Consider the following 21,523-nt stretch of genomic DNA (forward strand, 5'->3'; position numbering starts at 1 on the left):
CACACACACACACACACACACACACACACACACACACACACACACACACACACACACACACACACACACACACACACACACACACACACACACACACACACACACACACACACACACACAGGGCGCCACTTCTAACAATGTTTAATCAGGAAAAAACGCCACTGATTTACACTAGGAGCGCAATCACAGTTTCTCAGGGCGCATTCGCGTTCAGGTAAAGCAGTTCTTTGCGTGATAGTGATATGGATGCAGCACTTACGCAGTTATCACCTGCTTCAATGATCCTTTTGGCCCCAATTATTAATTTAACCCATTTGTCATGGCTTGTGGCAACCACAGCGCAGGCGTGGAAGTCTGGCTTACATTTGAAATTTCTACAATGAATTGCCAGGTGGCCTTCCCTCCCACTGTTCACTTTGTTATTGTGTTGCCTCAGCCTGTCATTCAGGCACTGCTCTGTCTGGCCCACGTACTTTCTACCACAATCTAAAGGAAACTCATAAACAACTCCTGCCTGACAATCTACGTATTTGTTATCGTGTTTAGTGACACAGGCCGGTGCCTTGTGGGAAAAAGGGTTGGTCATTCTACAGAGCTTATAGAGCTTGCACAGGGCAGAAAACACGACATTTACGTTAGCTCGCTTTGCAATCTTTTTCAATTTATGCGACATGCTGTGTATGTAGGGTATGACAGCAACTTTTTCTTTTTCGCGGAGTGCCTCCTGGTCCGGTTGGCGGATTCGCGACTTCTTCAGGATTGTTTCCGTTACGGACACTAAAACAAGTTGCGGGTAGCCTGCCTCTTCCAGGCGGTCAATCTGCTAAAGAAAACTCGCCGCAGCTCGATGTGGACAGGACTTCTTAAAAACTTTCAGCGGGCACATGTTAGCAATGCTGCGTTTAACTAGCTTAGGGTGAGAGCAACTAAAAGGTAGCATAAGTTTACTAGCCCGAGGTTCATACTGCGCCTTCACTTCAGATCATGCTTAACTAATACGCACAACTATCCATCATAACATCATATGTAGGACCAGATGTGACAAATAATTGAAATGCAGGAAGGAGCGGGAAGGGGCATTGCAGAGGCCCTTGAAACTAAATGTGCTGATAGGGGTCGTCGAAAAGGCATCACCAAAGCTGTCGCTATGTTTGGTCAAGGGAGTGTTGAAGTCATGTAATCTCGGTAAAAAATGAGTAATAAAACGCCGGCGAGTCAAGTAACTCAAATAAGGAAGCCTGAAAGTTTTGCGACGTAATCCTGACTCTGTGATAATTCAATCTTCCCGCAATAGCAACGCTGACTCCTTACCATGCTAGGTGGGTTTGGTGCGGCCACCTTCCATGGATTCACGGAGGGATGCGGCAACTATAGGCGTCCTGCGAGAAAGAAGAGAATCGGAGTCGTCGTCGTCATCATCATCATCATCATCATCATCATCATCATCATCAGCCTGGTTACGCGCACTACAGGGCAAAGGCCTCTCCCATACTTCTCCAAGTACCCCGGCCATGTACTAATCGTGGCCATGTCGTCCCTGCAAACTTCTTTCTTAATCTCATCCGCCCACCTAACTTTCTGCCGCCCCCTGCTACGCTTCCCTTCCCTTGGAATCCAGTCCGTAACCCTTAATGACCATCGGTTATCTTCCCTCCTCATTACATGTATGTCCTGCCCATGCCAATTTCTTTTTCTTGATGTCATTAACTCGCGTTTCTTCCCTCACCCAATCTGTTATTTTCTTATCCCTTAACGTTACACCCATCATTCTTCATTCCATAGCTCGTTGCGTCGTCCTCAATTTAAGTAGTACCCCTTTCGTAAGCCTCCAGGTTTCTGCCCCGTACGTGAGTACTGGTAAGAGACAGCTGGTTATACACTTTTCTCTTGAGAGAAAATGGCTACCTGCTGTTCATGATCTGAGAATGCCTGCCAAACGCACCCCAGCCCATTCTTCTTCTGATTATTTCAGTCTCATGATCCGGATCCGAGGTCACTACCTGCCCTAAGTAGATGTATTCCCTTAGCACTTCCAGTGCCTCGCTACCTATCGTAAACTGCTGTTCTCTTCCGAGACTGTTAAACATTAGTTTTCTGCAGATTAATTTTTAGACCCACCCTTCTGCTTTGCCTCTCCAGGTCAGTGAGCATGCATTGCAATTGGTCCCCTGAGAGACTAAGCAAGGCAATATCATCAGCGAATCGCAAGTTACTAAGGTATTCTCCAATAACTCTTATCCCCAATTCTTCCCAATCCAGGTCTCTAAATACCTCCTGTAAACACGCTGTGAATGGCATTGAAGAGATCGTATCTCCCTGCCTGACGCCTTTCTTTATTGGGATTTTGTTGCTTTCTTTATGGATGACTACGGTGGCTGTAGAGCCGCTATAGATATCTTTCAGTATTTTTACATGCGGCTCATTTACACCATGATTCCGTAATGCCTCCATGACTGCTGAGGTTTCGACTGAATCAAACGCTTTCTCGTAATCAATGAAAGCTATATATAAGGGTTGGTTATATTCCGCGCATTTCTCTATCACCTTATTGATAGTGTGAATATGGTCTATTGTTGAGTAGCGTTTACGGAATCCTGCCTGGTCCTTTTGTTGACAGAAGTCTAAGGTGTTCGTGATTCTATTTGCGATTACCTTAGTAAATACGTTGTGGGCAACGGACAGTAGGCTGATCGGTCTATAACTTTTCAAGTCTTTGGCGTCCCCTTTCTTATGGATTAGGATTATGTTAGTGTTCTTCCAAGATTCCGGTACGCTCGAGGTCATGAGGCATTGCGTATACAGGGTGGCCAGTTTTTCTAGAACAATCGGCCCACCATCCTTCAACAAATCTGCTGTTACCTGATCCTCCCCAGCTGCCTTCCCCCTTTGCATAGCTCCCAAGGCTTTCTTTACTTCTTCCGGCGTTACTTCTGGGTATTGATGTGGAATGTCCCTCCCAGCAACTTCAAAGCAGCTATACAACTTGAAACACACGTACCTACTTGAAGATCTGCCTCAAACACTGTCATGACTTCACACACAATGCAACTATTCTGCGGTGATGACGAAAATTTGAGGGCATGTGCAATATGTCACCGACAGGCCACAATACAGTACATGCTGCGGGGTTGCCCAACACACCAGACTCGGCCGAAAGCGAATCATGAACATTGAAGACATTCAACAAAGCACACCGATTTATGCTCAACGCGACTAAGCACCTCGCCGTATTCGCGCGCGAGAAATAAAGACCGGACCGTCGACTCGAAGGAGTAAGAAAATGAACTACCAACTCCGTAATGCGCTCTCAGAGTTGCTTCTAATGACCAAGGCATCTAAACCAAATTGTTACGCATAGATGCCACAAAATAAATCTGAAGATAAATATACGAGAGAGAGAGTGGCAAGAAGTAAAGGCAAGGAGGTTAACCGAGGTCTTGGCTGGTTGGCTACCCTACACGTGGGGAAGGGGAAATGTGAAAGGAACAATTAAAGAAATATGCCGTCATCCCTTCCCTGTTGCCCACCATACTTACACACCTTTGCCATCCTTAAGTCAGTTATTGCGCAAATTAATACGACGTTCAGCGACGGCGACAGAATAACAACGGCCGCGGCTGGACGACAACGATTGTATGGCACCAGCGACGACGACTGTGGTATTACGGCACGTATACAACGTCAGTAACGAAGTCAGTGGCGTGAAGGAGGCATGACGACGACACTTCTTGTCTGACACGGTAGTCAGGGAAGAACTGTGAAAGATGAGTGACTGCTGCACTGAAAGCCGGACTGCGAACTGCTGTGTCGCACTTGAAATTTTGCCATCTTGAACCCTTTGGCTTCCTCTATATCAGTATTTTCTATATAACTTTCCTATCCTGCCCACGATCAACTGTGTACTGCGGAGAGGTACCTAAGACAGCTTTAGTAGAGGCAGTATGCATAGCGTGCGCTATAAAATAGCTGATCCAAAATGCGCTCGCGGAGAACGCTTTGAAAACCTTTACGGGTTAGGTGCACATGCTAACTTATGGATTTAGCGTTGCGGGCTTTTCGTGACTGGAGTGAATAGCGCAACAACACGGCTGTACCAAGGCCGCCCACTTCGATCTGAATGCGGCCTCGTTACTTGCTCTTCATGGGTGCCACAAAACAGAAATGGTGAAATCAGCTCTCGCTTCGTCTCATCTTGCTTTGATGACCAAGTATTGCAGCGTTTTGTCGTCATTATTGAGATAAGCAGTCTGTTCTGACATTGCCGGGCCTTAAAAAAGGCAGAGAAAGAAAGAAATAAAAGAACAAAAAACATCGCGGTTGCCACGAAAGGGCTTATACCGGATGGGGCAATAGAATTGGCTGTTGGTCATTCGTTCGTTGTAACGTTCTACTAATCAAGTCGCTTCGAGGAGATGCGTATAAGCGTGGCCGTAGCCATTTTACATGCGTCTACGCAAACAGCCAAAACGCTGCGCCAAAATTGTTTGCTATGTGCAGCATGACGTTACGGAGTTTCAAATTAAGCAATAAAGCATGGCTACCCTAATAGCCCTGCCGCTTTCAAATTGATAAAACGTCATTTTAATTATTCTTCCATTCTATCCTCGCCAAATCTTATCTTCATATCTTGTTTAGTCAGGCGATGAGAGAGATTTAAAGCGTGCACTACGAATATTAAACTACAGGGTTATACGCTGTGGGAGTCACAATTTGGTTTCCTAAGACATTATTTCTTTGCGCAGTAAGTGACTTATCACAAATCTTTAGGCGCAAGACAGGGTTCGTTTTTCATTCGGGAGAACTTCATGTTGGTCGACCGCATTCACTACTGGTATGTTCGCGATCACAACTGGCTGGCGCGTATGTACAGCTTGAGCCTTATCGCAATTAAATTATTCCATAATAATTCCGAAAATTCCATAGTAAGTAAGTACCAATATGAAAATGCGGATGTCAGCACTTTCCCCGTAAGCCAAGTGTGAGAATATTTCCTGAATAAGATTAGGTTATGTTTTTCTTTTTTCCTCTCCTTTTTTTATTTTACTTGTTTATCTGCATATAGGGTGCCCTTCATTATGTACTAGTATGAGCATTGTTTCTGCTGCTAGGCAATATTATGAAACTCAGGGTTGTTTCTTATGTTATTCACCGTTCTCTTGTTTTTGGTGCCTGCATAATTGTGTTGTGTCTTAGGCTGCATTTTATTCTATAACTTCACAACCATATAATGTACAATGTTGTGATTGAAGCCGGTTGCTATAATTAAGAGCTTTCAGACACACTCAAGCTGTTTGTTAGAGCTTTTCGCCGTGGTGACCCTGAACAATGTTGTTGAAAGTAAATTATAATTTCAAATAGGAAACCGCTCTATAGAGTGTAAGCTGCTAGATGAATAAATTCCTGCTCTTGTACCTTTCATCGCATAATAAAAAAAGCCATATTTTCTGTAACTATATTCATAAAAGCAGAGAATTCATATATAATGTAAATATAAATAATTTTAATTGGTATATCTATAGAACTTACTTTTCTACGCTTATATCACGCATACCATTTGTTCTTCTGTGGGCCTTTGAACTTACCATTTTTTTTTACTTTCTTTTCCCCTGAAATATTCTGCTCCCCCTGCTCACTGTAAAGCCGGTGTACAGGAACCTCGATATCAACAAAATTTATTGCCCTGAAAGCGCAGTGATTACGTAAGCGACGAAATCTCAGCTTTTACCTTTGGTGCCTACATACATTATAGCGCGTATACGCACCCGTGGTTCGGTAACCCGTTTCGTATAAAAGAATCCCTACCACCACAACTACAACGGTGACGTCTACGTTAGCACACGCCCTAGAGTACTTAGCCTGATTTCCACTATGAATGGTTTATGAGCCAAACTGGTAGAGAAAGACGCGGAAGGCGGGCGAGAAAACTGCGAAGCGTGCAAGAATTGTTCTCGCGCATGAAATTTTGAAAGTTCAAACTCGCGCGGAAACTTGCCAACGTGTTCCAGCTACTTCATATTTTATACGAGCCGCGGCTTGCCTCTCTGCGTTGCTTTGTCTATAATTGACGTACCTGGCGTCAAGCGACCGCGCGGCGATTTCCCTCCGCCGCGGTTAAAGTTCCGCTTAAAGTCAGCGCGATAAAAAAAAAAAAAGCGAGGTTTCGGAAGCCGAAATTCAAATTGAGTCAGCAGAGGAAACGACGGTGTGTGCGATGCTTGCGCTTATGCGCATCTTTTATTTTGCAGCCTGCGCGAAAGTGGAGGAAAAAAGTCGGTCACGATCCGGATTTAGTCCATTAATCTTCATCCCTGTTGTTCTGAATACAGTGCTGGTGCTTACCTTGGCTAATACCATTATTCACCATGGCAGTGCAGCGCATCGCCTAATAAAACGCATAAAATAGAAAGCTACGAAAGGCGACAATCGTTTAATAAGTTTGCTCCATTTTTCTTGATCCTGAGACATCCACTGAATTTGCCGGAGAGGCTGGCGTGGTGTTTAAAGCCCCGAGGCACGTTATTTCACGCGACTGGCGTGCTATACTAGAGCAGGGCGGATATCTCATATATATATATATATATATATATATATATATATATATATATATATATATATATATATATATATATATATTTTGGCATAAGGGAACAAAGTCGGCAAGGAATATACGAACCAATCTATCGCTTCGAGAACTCCGAAAGCGTAACAAATAACAATTGTTTGGCCGTGTAGCACCCATGGTGTTGGAATAGTAAACGATTTTTGATAGAGTACACGACACGATCTGGTGTCCTCGTTGCCAATCGAATTCACATACGACTATGACAAATAGTCAACTTGCTGCCACTCGGCAGACGTATGCGCAGGGAGATAAAGTCAGGCAAGGGCGAACAAGAGAGAGATCAAGTACGAATAATTGGTCGCCATAAGTTGCCAATTATTCTTTCGCAGTTTTTCGAAACTGACTCGCTGTTGATGGGGTCAGTGTGCGGGGCATTAGTGCACCAAATTCATGGTCACAGGCTCGAATCCCTTGCGGCAGTAAAGACGATGCGCAAAACTAAAACAAGAAAGTAGAAGAACAACGTTATACGGGAGTTCTGGAACTTAGCTTCATGGCTAGATCGATCCGCTTATGGAATTCCATACGTCACTAAAGCTCAGCAAACGTTTATTCGCCTTTTGTGACTTTAGTACCGCCTATGGAAAGCAGTTTCTACATCGCTTTGACGGTGCGGAAAACCCTCACAACGAATGCGGCAACGCAGGTGACGACAAGCAAAATACGTTCTTGTAGAATATCTCGTACGCTATGAACAAAGCAACTAACTGTTGAAATTAATAATGCTTGATCTGAGTCCAATAAACACAGAGCATCTGTTGGGCGTGTAGCCTTAAGCTACTCTTCGAAAACGTGAACTGTTGCCCTGAAAGCGTTCTTTTAGACGTTAATCATGCTGTTGACCAATACTGAGTTAGGAAGCGAGTGTAACGTGTTGGACAAGTGAGAATAGCACTATGTATTGTATTTAATTGCATTCTCGAAGCAGGGATATATTTCAGTTTTTTTTGTGTGTCAAATACAGCGCTTAAAGTATTTGTACTGTTTGGGAAGTTCCAGGATATGTTTTTTTCCTCTGTTGTGACATTTTGTGATTGGTATATTTGTTTTGCCCCCACCATTCTATGATGTCTTGCGTTTGCCTTTGTGATGTTCTCTGACGTGTGATACGTTCTTTTTTTTTCATGCAACAAGGTGTAGCCGGTGCCATTTCCTGATGTCTACTTCTCCTTAATTATTAATGTTAATAAAGAAACAGAAAAAATAACGACAGGTAAAACAAGAGTGAAATGTTCGCATTTATTAGCTCTAAGCCATGGTGCTGAGCCTTTCATTGCGGATAATGCCAGAGTATGTGCCCAGGGCGCGGTCCGGTGTCGTATGCACAGGTCTCGTGTCACATTGTATTAGGATCGGCCTGGCATTAACTTCGGTCATGTGCACTGTGGTTTGGGAGCTTAAGCATCCTTTAATTTCTGCATGCCCTTGTAAATCGCCTGAGGCAGCAAAAGCAAACCCTATCTCTTGTTAACGTCACTATCTTTTGTTCAGTTTCTATTATCTAGCTTACTTTGAAACATCTATATAGCTGAGCAGGTTTAAAAGAAGCACTTCCACTGACAATCGTAGATCGGCTCGAGGAAAGACTGCGGTCATCCTCTCGAATTCTCACCTGGTGGATGGTTTTCACACGAAAGTGTTTTATGCCGGGGTCCACGATCAACTTTCTGTAAAGGTTAAACCCCATGAGCGCGATTTTGTGCGCGACAGCGACGAGCGACGTCTTCGAGCGACGGATCGGGCCGTCGCTTGAATAGATCGCTCGGTCTTGTCGCGCGATCGCTCGGTTTTGCAAACCGAGAATTCGTCGCTCGTCGCCCGGAAGTGATATAAACGACTAGCCAATAGCGCGAAGCCGGAACTGGATGTACATCACTCAAGTACTCCCGATTATGGCACGGAAGGAGCAAACGATTGAATTATTATAGTGCAAGGATAAGAACCTACTGGAAGCCCTTCAGAAATATTTTATGCTGCTTTTTACAGTAAAACACATCAACTTAAGTTAGTAAAGCACGCGTCACGCTAGTTTCGGCGCCTATGTTGCTGCCCTCATACCGGCAACACTGGGGAGACGTCGCTCGAAGTCATCGCTCGCATGGGGTACGACTTGTAGGCGACGAGCCAACGCGACCGGCATCTCCATCGCGTCACTATCCCTGTCGCGCGCAAGATCGCTTGCATGGGGTTTATATTTAATGGCTGTGACATCGCCGTAAACGTCTCAAATAAGCTCTATTGACAGGGATGGCGCCGCCATCTAGGGGCGGTGAAGCGAAGTACTGCACGAGCGCCGGCAGTAAGCGCTTTGATAGCCTCAGCGCAGCGAGGCTCCAACGTGGTGTAGCCTGGTGTAGGGGGCGTAGCGCAGTGTTGCCATGTTTGGCTATATATAGCCAAATTGGGCTACAGAAAAAAAAATTGGCGTCGATTTGGGCGAGTTGGCTATGTGGCTATATTTGGGCTACTGAAAATCTGCAACTTGCCTTTGTTTCGGCTATAAGGGGCGCCCTAATCCACGACCCAGAGGTGGATTTCATCGAGTAGAAACAAATCTCGAAGGCTATAGCTGGCTGAATTGGGAGCGCGGCTGTACATGTGTGCCTGCGCTGAATGGCTCCCCCGTCCGCTCGTGCGTCGTTCTCTGAGCCAATGGCTTTGATCTTTGATGCACTTAAATTTACACCACGCTTCACCGGGCTAACATTTGCTCCAGCAACATCGTGTCATGTTCGTCTTATCCCGACACCCGATCACCGGGCATCGGGGTGAGCCCGGATGTAGAGGGTGTTTCATAGTACACTATACTAACATGGCTATGCTCAGGAACGGAGAGCAATAAAATAGGGTTGGGCGATCGTGGCGCCGGCATGAAAGAAGGGAAGCACGGGTAGATGACACGCTCCAGTGTGTTCATGGCCAACGCTTCTGGTTGAAGTAACGCGCCGGTCACAGCTTTTGGCCTACTCCACGTTTCTCATATGGTAAGCTCTACTGCAATTTTCTGTTATGTGCGAGATGAACTTTAACGCGACAGCGTCAAGGGCCCCGTGTCGCAGAAAATCCGGTTTCGGCGTCGTTAACCGTATAAGAAAAATGATCCCCAACCACGCAGGCGCTTCGGCTGGCGCATAGGCGTTACTGAATTAATTGCATTTCTAAAAAAAAATGATTAAGAAAATTCGTAAAGTAGGACTTACACACAACCTACAGTCATGATAGCGTCGAACTGTAATTTGAATATACCAGAAAACATCATTCTGTTAGGCAGAAACTCAAACACACACCCCTTTTCCACCTGTCGTTTGAGGTCTGTCTTATGTTGAATTCCAACGGGGGAGTCGGAGCAAGTTTTTGTGCTCGTTTCGGAGCAAGTTTGTTCCAATGGCAGAGTGAGGGCGGGAGTAAGGTGTTCCTATGAGAGAGTCGGAGGGGATTCAGAGCGGGAGTCACTCCGTGGAGCAGAAAAAGATGCTCCGCCAAAATCGGCGGAGTGGACCGGAACTCTGCGTGACGTATTTCCTTTACCACGTTTGTCTGCTGGGAGGCGCCACCGGTCACGACTCGCGAGGAAGCAAAAGCTGCTGCACGCTTGGCGAGATATCCATTGCGCACTTTTAAAAGAACAACAGGTGAACGGCGCTGAAGAGACAAGTGACCGGTGCGGCGAGGCTGGGAGCACACAGCGGAAGGAAATGACAACATGCAAGGTATCCTGGGTAACTCTGTGATAAAACCTCCGCTTCTCCCTTGCTCCGGCGGCGCAGGATGTGTTCCACTCGCGGATCTGGAGGCGTTGCTCTGCGCCGGATTCGAGTGCTCGCTCGCGGAGTCCGTCGGCTGCTCCGACTCCACCATTGGAATTCAACATTAGTGGCAGCGGCGCGCCCCACTCGGTTCCTTGCACCACCATCCAGATGGCGCTAGCGGCAGCGGCGCCGGCAGCAGTGTGGGGGGAATGAAAAAAAAAGAACCAGAACGCTCGCCTTCGTGCATAGCGTTCGCCGCCAGCGTTGCAGGTAGGCATTGCGGTTACATAAGCTGCATTCATCGGGAAGCGGGAGAAGCAGTCATGGGTATTTGAATGCTATTGCGCTCCAATTTTAATGGCGAAACTTAAAGGCCCTGAGAACCAATTTTCATGGTATACCTATTTTTTCAATGCACTGGAATGGTTAACGGTCAGAGTGTCTAATCATGAACTGGTAACGCGGAAAACATCGTGGAACATTTTTCATCAGAATTTTTTCCGATCTGCAGTACGGATGTAGTTTACTGGAAGCATGCTGAAAGCGGTGATACGTGAGCGCGATAGCGATTAAACGCCGGCATTAGTTGAAGGCAGACGACAAATTAATAAAAAGTTAGAGCGCTAAAAACCCGAAAGACGTAGAGAAAGAAACACACACCACGCTCGCTTTTTAGCGCTCTAACTTTAATAATATGCGTTACCAACTAGCCCACCTATCCATCTTTTTGCGAACGACAAGTGTGGCCATAACTGTTAGAAATTATTATTTTGTCTATGAATTGGAGGTTGCTGCGATTCATGTTTTCCGAAGTGTTAAAGTAATCCTGCCATAATAGCTATGTGCTTTCGTTGTTTCCTGTCCAACTGCTTTGGTATTTAACCAGTCAAAACAAAACCAATTGGATCGAAAATGAAACGACGCTTTTACACGTGATACACAGTTCAGCATGTGGTCGTAGCCATGCGTGCGCTTTTGATTTCCGAAGCGTAGAATAAACCGCAAGCGTATATTATTATATAGCAACTTCAATTCTAACCACTAATTATGTTGTACTTAATGCCAGCCGGCTTACGTACAGTAATCTCATAGACTACATACGAAGTACCAAGATTTTACTGCCAGGCCTCGCCACTTACTGACCTTTGAGACTTTCTTTGCCAATTCAAAATTATAAACCCTACTTCAATCGCGAACAGCGTGCTGGACTCTATCTCTATAAATTATGGTCGTTTCATTTCTATCAACGTCTCACAACACATTATGGCCAGTTGTCAGCCCCTTTAAGCTTCCTCCAAGGTTTTGTTCGTGCTTACATTCGAGATTCATTTCGATAGGTTCACCCTCTGCAGCGATTCGCTGGAACTTGTGTTTCCGGTACCAACCAAGCAGTGTTCTGTGTGCAAGCACAATGTCGTTGTTGTGGTTGTCAAAGGTCGACCGTCACGGCGTCACGTACTTTGGGTAACGACGGGTTGCGCAATAACGGATTACCGTAGTCGTATGTGAAAATGTATATGCAAATAAAAATGGCTATATTGGCTACAAGTTTGTTATGCTCTTTCTTGTGCTTGGCTACATTTGGGCTACCATTTCTCTAGCTTTGGGCTACGCCGCCTTGTCCGACCTGGCAACACTGGGCTTCTGCCGCACGTGGTTTGTTTTTCGCGTCGGACTAGCCTGTGACGCCTCGTCGCCTATGGAGCGGAGCTTCAACATGCATCAGCAGTGCTTACACGCCGCCTATTGCTTCGCTTGCGATGGCACCAACCAAGAAAACTGCTGCGCTAAGTGCCGCAGAAAAGCAGCGACGTCGACGGGCAAATCTCGCTTTGGTCGGGCGAGAGACAAGCCAGCGTGAAGCAGAACGGCGTCGCGCGTTCGCGGCGCACGCTGCGAACTCCGCCGCTCGCATTCCTGAAGCTGAGCGCGTCGCAGCTCAACTGGATGCCCAAGACAGTACGGAGCCGGTCCAAAATTCTCGTACCTTCGCCGAAGCGTCTCGCCAACAGGAAGCCACCCGCCAACCTGACACCGCGCGCCAAGCAAACCTGCAACATGGTCGCCGACTCGCAAATCGTGCGTCTTTCGCTGCAGCCGATGCCGAGTTCACGAAACGATTTACTAAAAACCCATTCGGTTACGCTCGTAAAGTTTGGGAACGCCTGTGGCTTATGGCGAAATTGCGCAGTGCTCGGGCACGTGAAGTGCAGTGTCGCCGGGGGATGTTTCCCGGTCGCGAGTCGTTGGGCAACTTTCCGTTGTGTGGCAATTGTCGAGGATCCCTGTGCAGTGGTAGGGGGCCGCTAATGGCTACTTGTAAGTTAATTCTTCACGCCCAATAAACATGCAACAGCTCCTGTGAAGATACGGGTCACTTTCCTGCCTTTCAAGGCTCGACAGCCGGCTTTCGGTCACCCATAAATGTTCATATTGACGCTGCACATGATGCGCTCAGGCTATTGCTAAGTCTTGCAGAGTGCGCCGTTAATCTGCTCCTCTAATCCAACCACCCACCGTTTTTCTGCCGCTTTTACTATGAGCAACTCCCTGAATAATTAGAAGTGTCAGTGTCTGTGTAAGGCGCTAGCGGCGGACGCAGTTTTACTTCTCTGCAGAGGCTTACGCACGCTGATGGTGCCAATGTAGCAGCTAAATATTTCATTCCAATTAGCCTGCGCACATTTCTCGCTCTCCCTCGCTTAACCTTCTCTCGCGAGAGTCCTAATAATAACGAAGCATTGCGAGCAGATTACATTAGAAAAGAGAAATGTAGCAGCTGTATAATAACTCAGCCTGCCGCAACATTTAGATAGAAAAAGCGAGTATGCTTGTCTAAATGGTAAACACAAGCTCTCTATAATCAAGTGCAGATTGCTTGCGGCTCGGTATTTCACTAAGCGTATTCGCGCAATTTGAATATCGACAAACGTGTGCTGCCACATTAGGGAAGGGAGGGGGAGAAAAAAAAACTTCAAGAATAAAAGCCCGAACGACTAGGAAGAAGCCTCCGGCAATCAGCTGCGGTTCAAGCTTAGTCGGTGACTGAAAGGAAGAGGACATACACCGTACTCTCTTTTCAGCGATTCCAGGGCCATTATCCTATTCCAAGTTCATTTAAGCGAGCGGCGGTATGACGAAAAAAATGTCTTGAGCCAAGAGGGGCCGGTCCGACGTCACTCTCGAAATGCTCCTCCGGACATGTATAGTTTCATAAAGGTTAATTTCCTTTTCGCTTCGCACACTATATACGCCCCGCAAGTCTCCCGTGCTCCGCTGTTTTGTTGTGTTGATCTCGTAATCTCGTACCACGTAGAAGCTTTCATCGCCCAGCATGGAAATTTATGCGCACATGCAGTTGATAGCTCGCGAAAGTGATTGCCTTATCGGAGCCTGCTCGGGTCGTCGACACCGACGCCGCAGAAGGCTGTTGGGTGGTGGAGCTTGTTCAATGTCAACCTTGGTGCTAAGGCCCCGCTGGCGCCGGAGCGCACGAGCAATTTAATCCGCCGGCTCAGGCAAGGTCACGCACGCGCATAATAAACCAGGCGCGGAACCCGTGCTCGGCTTTTTCAGCGAGGAGCACGAACGCACGCCAGGGGACCGGTTCCGGGTACCCAGCGGCGGCGCTTAATGTGGCGACAGCCCGTGTCGGTTCCACCTATGCGGCTGCACGCTGACCACCAGCTTGTCGAGGTAGGGCCGCGGCAAGGCGGCGCGTCACAGATTCAGCGTGGAACGCAGACACCCCAGCGCATTCACACGCTAACAGTGAGAGCGTGAGCAGGCCGAATGAGGCTGGGTATACGAGAAATTCTCATGTCTCTTTCGTCTTTTCTCTCTCCGACCACTTTTCCTGTTCTTCTGCTTGTATTTTGAGGGCATAAATTGAGATGTAAGCTATTCACATTAAGCGAGTGCGTGCCTTCACATCTCTAGACGCTCGTCATCGTGCTCCGCACTGGCGTGACTCAAGTTCGGAGTCGCACAGGCCTTGAGGCTAAGTGATGTTTAGCCAGTGGTTCGGCAGTGGTGCCCCACCCCATGCAATCTCGAGTACTACGCGTATAAGTAGTGTTAAGATATGTTTCTTTCTCCTTCACGTTGCCTCTCCGTACTTTGACTAGAAGATATTACACGGACGTAATTCACGCTTATCTCCCTGTATTATTCTTCACATTATTTAAATATTTGTGTAAGGAGGAAGTATTCCCATCCTTCAGGCCAGTGTTTTCCAAATATTTTCAGTATGTGACCCCTGTTGGTAGTACGAAGCCTACAATTAGCCTCCTTCCCGACCTTTATAAGCCTTCTGAAGATTTACGTTTTCCAATGACACAGATACGTGTACATTTTAGCTTATTTAAATAATATTAACTTCAGCAAAAAGAGGTCCCAAGATCTTGTTCAAGGTGAACGGTTTTCTCTCTAACTGACTGAGATCATGGCCTTGCATATCGCAGCTACAAAAGGCCACAAAAGCGCTGCTGCGATATTTGAAAGCTACCGAATTGAGGCAGTGTCTGTGATCCGGACTGAGTGACAGGACGATATCCCCAGTGGACCTTCTCTTCTTCTTTTAATCTTTCCGCCCCCTTTTACCTTTTCCCATTGTAGGGCCGCCAACCGGGCTCAGTTATGGTTAACCTTCCTACCTTTCATTTATCATGTGCTCTCTCTCTCAGCAGAGAGAGATAGTGAATATACCTGTTGGTGTTTCTTTTTTTAACAAGGAACGATTAAAACACATATTTTACTGATAATTATGCATTGCTTCCTTGATACGACCATATATGCTGAGCCCCAATCCTACAGTTTCGGTAACACAAAATTGACTTCGGTTTCGGTTGGGAGGCCGTATTTGGTGAATTTCCCTTTGTGGCAACCGAAGGTTTTATTACCGTTTGTCTTGCCGTTGCACCGTGCATTTTATGGGCTATACCTAAAAGTAAACTGCGTAACCTTGCATTGTATAATAAACATCATTTCAATGGTAATACACCCCCCCCTCCCACGCACACACACGCGCTAGCGCTCATGTGTGTATGAGCCATTTGGGGGTCCTGGCCCACAGTATGAGAAACACTGCTTCAAGCCATGGTGGATGATGCATTTCGTTTTTTGTTTTCTCTATATGTATATATTTTTCTGTTTATAATGTTCTGTTGCTGCATTTATTTTCCAAGGCTTTAGTGTAGACTCCTCAGTCAGGCTCTTCTCTAATTAGCCTTTCTCGTTTCCCTTCAAGAAGCCGCTCCGTTTGCTTTTGCGACTGCCCTTTTCTCCTGCTCGCAGTGATCTTGGCTTCTCCTCAGCAATACGTACGAGAGCACGCGTACGCTGAACGCATAAAGTGCAGAGCGAAAGATGTCGGGGATTCGCTTACTCCAGGTGACGGTGCGAAGACTAACGAGCGGTGTCCTGGACGGACGAGAATAGAAACGGATAAGCTGGTGTACGTTCGCGCACATTGCTGCGACGGCATCGGTAACGTCGTAAACACGTGCCACCTCACTGGTAAACAGACGGAAGCCCTGAATAGGAATTAACACGCGCCTTTTCGATGGTATAAAATGAAAATTTCATCAATAAAGCTGAAGGCGAGAACAATAAAGGCGACGCACGAGCACCTCCTGAATCGTTACTCGTCACTGCCGACGGCGGAGCAGACATTCACGGTCATGCCGACAGTCGCATTCGTCGTGCGTTAGCTTATGGCACGAACTAATTAATGGGTGTATCCAACGAATAAATAAATGCAATGATGTTGCACTTATTTATTTATTTATTTACTCGTTCATTTATTTCCATGTGCTAGACTTATATGTATGCGCTATGAGCAATGTGCAGCCATTGTCATGAAATGTCCAAACTGCCACGGATTTCATGAGGATTCATCAAAGGACTGCCAAAAAATTAAGAAAGAAATTGCTATCTTAAAAGAAATGGCGAGAGATAATTCTCTATCATCGAGGAACCGCCGCTAAAATTATGAAGCGACGCTCCCGTCGCCGACGCGTCGGTGACGCGTGTGCCATGTCCACTGTCACCTCCTCCACTGCCACCCAGGCCACGCACATCAGAAAGGCCTACAAAGGATAAGGGAATTCCTGCTGGTGAATTGACTGAACAGGATCGGCAAGTGGTTGTGATGGTGCGCTCACTAATGACTACGATTCGCATGCTACTGCACAAGCTGCAGACACCGACAGCTCAAAGTGCATTGCAAATACTGGTTGCACTGAATCCAGTACTTGCAAGCAACATGGCTCAGCCAAACCTTTCTTTTCGCACTGAAGTTAGAAGTGCGACGATTTTTTAATGGAATGCCAGAGAATTGAAGTCAAGCATCTCGGATTTGCGCCAATTTGTCCTGAAGAACCGGTTTCATATAGTTGTTATTTGCGAACCGAATGTATCAACTCCTTACAGATTATCTGGTTAAGAAGTTTTTGCTTCTTCTACATGTGAGGAACGAAGCAACGTTCTCATTTACGTCCGCACGACCTTGACCTGTGTTTCACATACGGTTCAGCCTGTTAAATGGTTCTGCGACATTAAGACTCACTGGAGTGATGACATTCTCACCTACTTAAACATTGACTCACTCGGTCTTTCTCTCATGGTGTCTTGAAGAGCACTGACTGGACTATGTTTACGTCGCTTATGGAAGAAGCGTGTCGGTGAGATTTCACCGGCAACGTCGACGACACCATCGCAGAAGCAATGAAAGCTGCCAAGTGCTTATTATCAATGTCGCCAAACCGTACGGATTTCAACATTGAACTTGAGAGACTTCGTGCGATTCGACGGCGTGCAGAGTGACGATACAGATTCACTAAATCAATTTATGATCTCAGAGACGCACGACGCATTCAGAAGAAAGTTCAGCGTCGTATAGACAAACTACAGAGTGAGCGATGGAAGAGATTCTATGAATCACTCCGTGGTCTTCCTTCATCCCCGCAACGACACCGATTCGCAGCTTTGGCCCTCCATCTTGGCCAAACTGAGATTGGTGTGGCGGAGGAATTCTGTGCGAGAGTCACTGGCGAGCCTTTCAACACCAACATTGATATGAGTGACCTCCCTGCGGCTCGGGTACCAAAAATGAACGTGTCCTTTACCATGGAAGAACTCGAAGCTGCACTGGCTATTTCTAAACGATCATCATCTCCAGGCCCTGACAGCGTCACCTATGCTGCCCTGGGACATTTTGTACAAGAGGCAAGTAGAGCGCTTCTGAGCAGTTTCAGCAACTCATGGCATAGAGGTACAGTTCCCCACCAATGGAAGTTAGGTCGGCTGGTACCTTTGCTAAAGCCGGGAAAATCACCGTTGGATTTGGCGGCATATCGCCTTATCGCTCAGGCCAGCTGCATCAGAAAAGTGATGGAAAGGATGGTCCTTGCACGTCTAGAATAGTATCTCGAGCGTTACAATGCCTACCCAGCTTCTATAACAGGCTTTCGTCGAGGTCGTTCCTCAGTTGATAGCGTCATTGACCTGGCAACGTTTGTGCAACAGGAGAAAAGCCGTAAGCGCATAACAGTTGCGCTCTTTCTCGACGTGAAAGGCGCGTATGACAATGTTGCCCATGACGCCGTCATCAACTCTTTAGAGACTATAGGAATTGGCGGTCGCATGCTTCGCTGGTTATCCGCCTACATAACTCGACAGTCATTTTTTTTTTCAAACAGAAGGCCCCACAGCTGAATATTACACTTACTGCGGCGTGCCTCAAGGAGGAGTATTGAGTCCCACGTTGTTCAATGTGACACTCATTGGACTAGCTGAAGTTTTACCTAAAACAATCTACCTCTCGATATACGAAGATGACATCTGCCTTTGGACGTCTGCGTTAACTCGCCTTCAGGTGCGCGCGCGATTGCAACGGGCAGCATCTTTGACATCAGCATACCTTCAAACACAAAGCTCGACTGTATTGACCGAGAAATGTGCATTGATTGCATTCACACGTAAACCTATGACATCATACCCAGTCTCCATTAATGGACACTATCACCTATGAAAATACCCATTGATTCTTAGGTGTAATAATCGATCGAAATCTTTCCTGGAGCCCTCAGTGCATGTACCTGAAGAAAACTGTTGTCGATTGCCAGGTACGGAGATTCATGTGCGGGATAACATGGGGCACATCTGTACGTTCCATGCTTAAGTTGTACATAGCTTTATGCCTAGGCTATTTACGCTACAGCCTTCCAGTGTTGTCCAGTACGTGCAAGTCAAATATTCGCTCATTGGAGAGCTTACAGGGCCAAGCATTGCGCACGTGTTTAGGACTTTCTCGCTATGCATCAACAGTTGCAACAATCGTGCTCGCCAAAGATAATTCCATCCAAACGTACGTTGCTGTTGATTGTCTCAGGACGCATATCCGTCACCTTCCCGCCGCGTCCCTGATCATCACTTGGTGTTCTTGCTATGGCAGATACCTCGTGCAACGTTTTCTTAAGTTGTAATCACCCATGCAGATTGTCTTCCATTAGGATACATACCAGCAGCAAGGCCTTCATTACCCTTGTGGTGTCTCCAACAGCCTCAGATGCGCCTAAGTATTCCGGGTGTAAAGAAGAAGGCCAATCACCCAACAATAGCGCTGAAACAGATGACGCTGCTATTAGTCAATGAGACATACGGGGACCGAATACACAAATATACTGATGGTTCGGTCTCACCTCCCGAAGTGTCGTCTTCATAGGCTGGATCCATCCTTAAAGCTACAAGTTCCATCAAACGTTTCCCGCTCTGAGGCGACAGTATTGTGCCGCCTCTGGCTCGGGGTGGCATTTACGAAGGCCTGCTCGTTCCGCATTGGAATGGGGGATACGGTCATGCGCGACTCTTGTGGAACAACTCAAACGACTGAACACTTCCTATGTATCTGCCCCCAATACGACGTCGAGCGTGAAGCTCTCTAGACAGTACTGAACCAACTGGACTCTAGACCATTTTCGATAATGAAGATCCTTGGACCATGGACCATAATTTACAGCTCTGTATTCCACCCAACCTTCCACGACGTAACAGCACCCCTCTAGTCCGTCTACGGCTAGGAGTAGCAATTTTGAATGCGTACTCCTTTCTTATAGGAATGGCCAACAGTCCACTTTGTGACTGGTGTGGGTGCAATGAAACAATCGCGCACCTTCTTTATGAGTGCTCTCGTTTCAACCCGCAAAGAGCAGTCCTCTCAGCCATGCTAGACAAACTGGACAAGCCCACAATGACAGAAAACATCATTGGAAACTAGCCTACGCGAACATCAGCGTGATCCGCTATGAAGGCGCTGCTGCGGTACTTAAAAGGCACGGGACCTTCTGACAAATTGTGACTATACACTGTGGGATGTAGGATTGGACGGTGACACTGAGTAACACTACGAACGCATTTGCAGGCTGCGTGACACGGCCCACAGAAACAGTTCGTGTGTATCGTGTATAAGTGTGTGAGTGTGTGTCTGTGTGTGTTTCATTATTTTTTTCCCTTTTTTTTTATCCTTTTCTCTCTCTCACCTATCGTATCTCTTGCCCCTACCCCAGTACAGGGTATCCAACAGGAGATAATCTCTAGTTAACCTCCCTGTCTTTCCTTTGCCTTTCTCTCTCTCTTGGATCCTGGCCGTACGCATCGATCGCACAGAAAGCCACGAAATCGCTGTTAAAATACCTCAAGTCGACAGGTCTTGGGAATCGTGTGTAGACTCAGTGTGAACCTTCCGCTGTGCGCGAAACTGTGCTCTCTCTCTCTTCATCCCCATACCCCCTTCCCCCAGTGCTGGGTAGCAAACCGGACGTGCGTCTGGTTAACCTCCCTGCCTTTCCTCTCTTTTATTTCTCTCACTGTCTCTATCAGAAATCCCCAATAGCGGAGAGCTGTAGATTATTTTAGAACACATCACGTTCTTTAACGACAACCTAATTCCGGGCGCACAGGCATTTCTCTATTTCGCCCAACCGAAGCGTGGCAGCTGCGGCCTGAAATTAACTCTCGACCTTGTACTCAGACTATCAGAACATTAGTAGCAGTAGTAGCAGTACTACTACTACAACAACAACTACTATTGCTACTAGTACTGCTACTACTACTACTAATAATAATAATATAAAACTACATATCGATCTTAGTGGACTCATATGAACAAAGCCTGATTCTGTCTCTTGTAAACAAATTCATTGCCTGCGACGTCCAGCCGTCATATTATAGACGTATATAGTGATAAATATCCGTGCCATCGTACGTTTAAAGAACATGCCAAACAATTAAAGAGAAGCAGTTTTCTAAACTAAGTATGAAGCAGCAACAAAGGGCGGTATGGTTACAGAAACACACACAAAAACAATATTAAAAGGGGTGACCAAAATAATACAATAAAACAACTTGCGCTGCTGCCAAACAAAATTCACGGCGAGAAAAGACGAGGGCCACTCTTTTTTTCTTTTTAGATCATCTACCGCACTGTTGTATATGAAGCTTCACGAAATGGGACTCAAATGCGACGAAGCTGGGGCTAATAAATGGCTTCTTCTTTCGTATAGCCTGATCTTTTCTCTTTTTCTTCTTGCCTCTGCACAAATTCATTTGAAAAGGAAGTAGCGTCTCCGTAGCGCCAGCCTAATATGGCGCTGTCGCCGAGAGGTACTCGGTTAGGTTTTCGCAATTCACCGTTTCAAGCACTTGTTGAAGAGGGAGCACAGAAAATAAAAATAAAAGAAAGCACGAATGAATAAGCAAAGTTATTTCACAGTGCCGTCACAGATTGAAGAACTAAATAAATGGAACGCCCTTCAACGTCGCCACCTGCCTTGAAAAGGCTAAGTGCGTCATTTCAAAATTGCTTATTTCCTTTGTTATGCACTGGAGCGAGTAATAAGTAAAGGTTGGAAAACACGCCGGCAGTGTATGCGGCTCTTTTATTTATTACATCATAGTTCTCGGACAATTTCACACGTGACAGGGCTGAAAGAATAGAAGCTCCTTTCCAGGCAGAAAAGACGAGGCATATCATGCGAAATTACATATGCTTTGGTGATGCCGTATTTGTTATAAAAAACAATAAAAAGAAGAATCACGACGAGCGGGAAGCACGCTCCTCGGCAAAACGAGGGGTTTTGTGTTTTGGTGAACA

At 46.4% G+C, this 21,523-nt stretch overlaps 1 protein-coding gene across 3 annotated transcripts in view; it reads right to left on the minus strand.

Annotated features, from left to right (window-relative positions):
- Window positions 1-21,523, minus strand: part of Oamb (Octopamine receptor in mushroom bodies) — a 783,118-nt gene that overhangs the window by 247,275 nt on the left and 514,320 nt on the right. For all 3 annotated transcript variants that reach the window (XM_075672144.1, XM_075672127.1, XM_075672136.1), the window contains one exon: window positions 1,312-1,379. The gene's annotated coding sequence lies outside the window, so the exon portion shown is untranslated. The remainder of the gene's footprint in view (window positions 1-1,311; window positions 1,380-21,523) is intronic.

This window comes from Dermacentor variabilis, chromosome 1 (assembly GCF_050947875.1).
Source record: "Dermacentor variabilis isolate Ectoservices chromosome 1, ASM5094787v1, whole genome shotgun sequence".
Taxonomy (NCBI): domain Eukaryota; kingdom Metazoa; phylum Arthropoda; class Arachnida; order Ixodida; family Ixodidae; genus Dermacentor; species Dermacentor variabilis.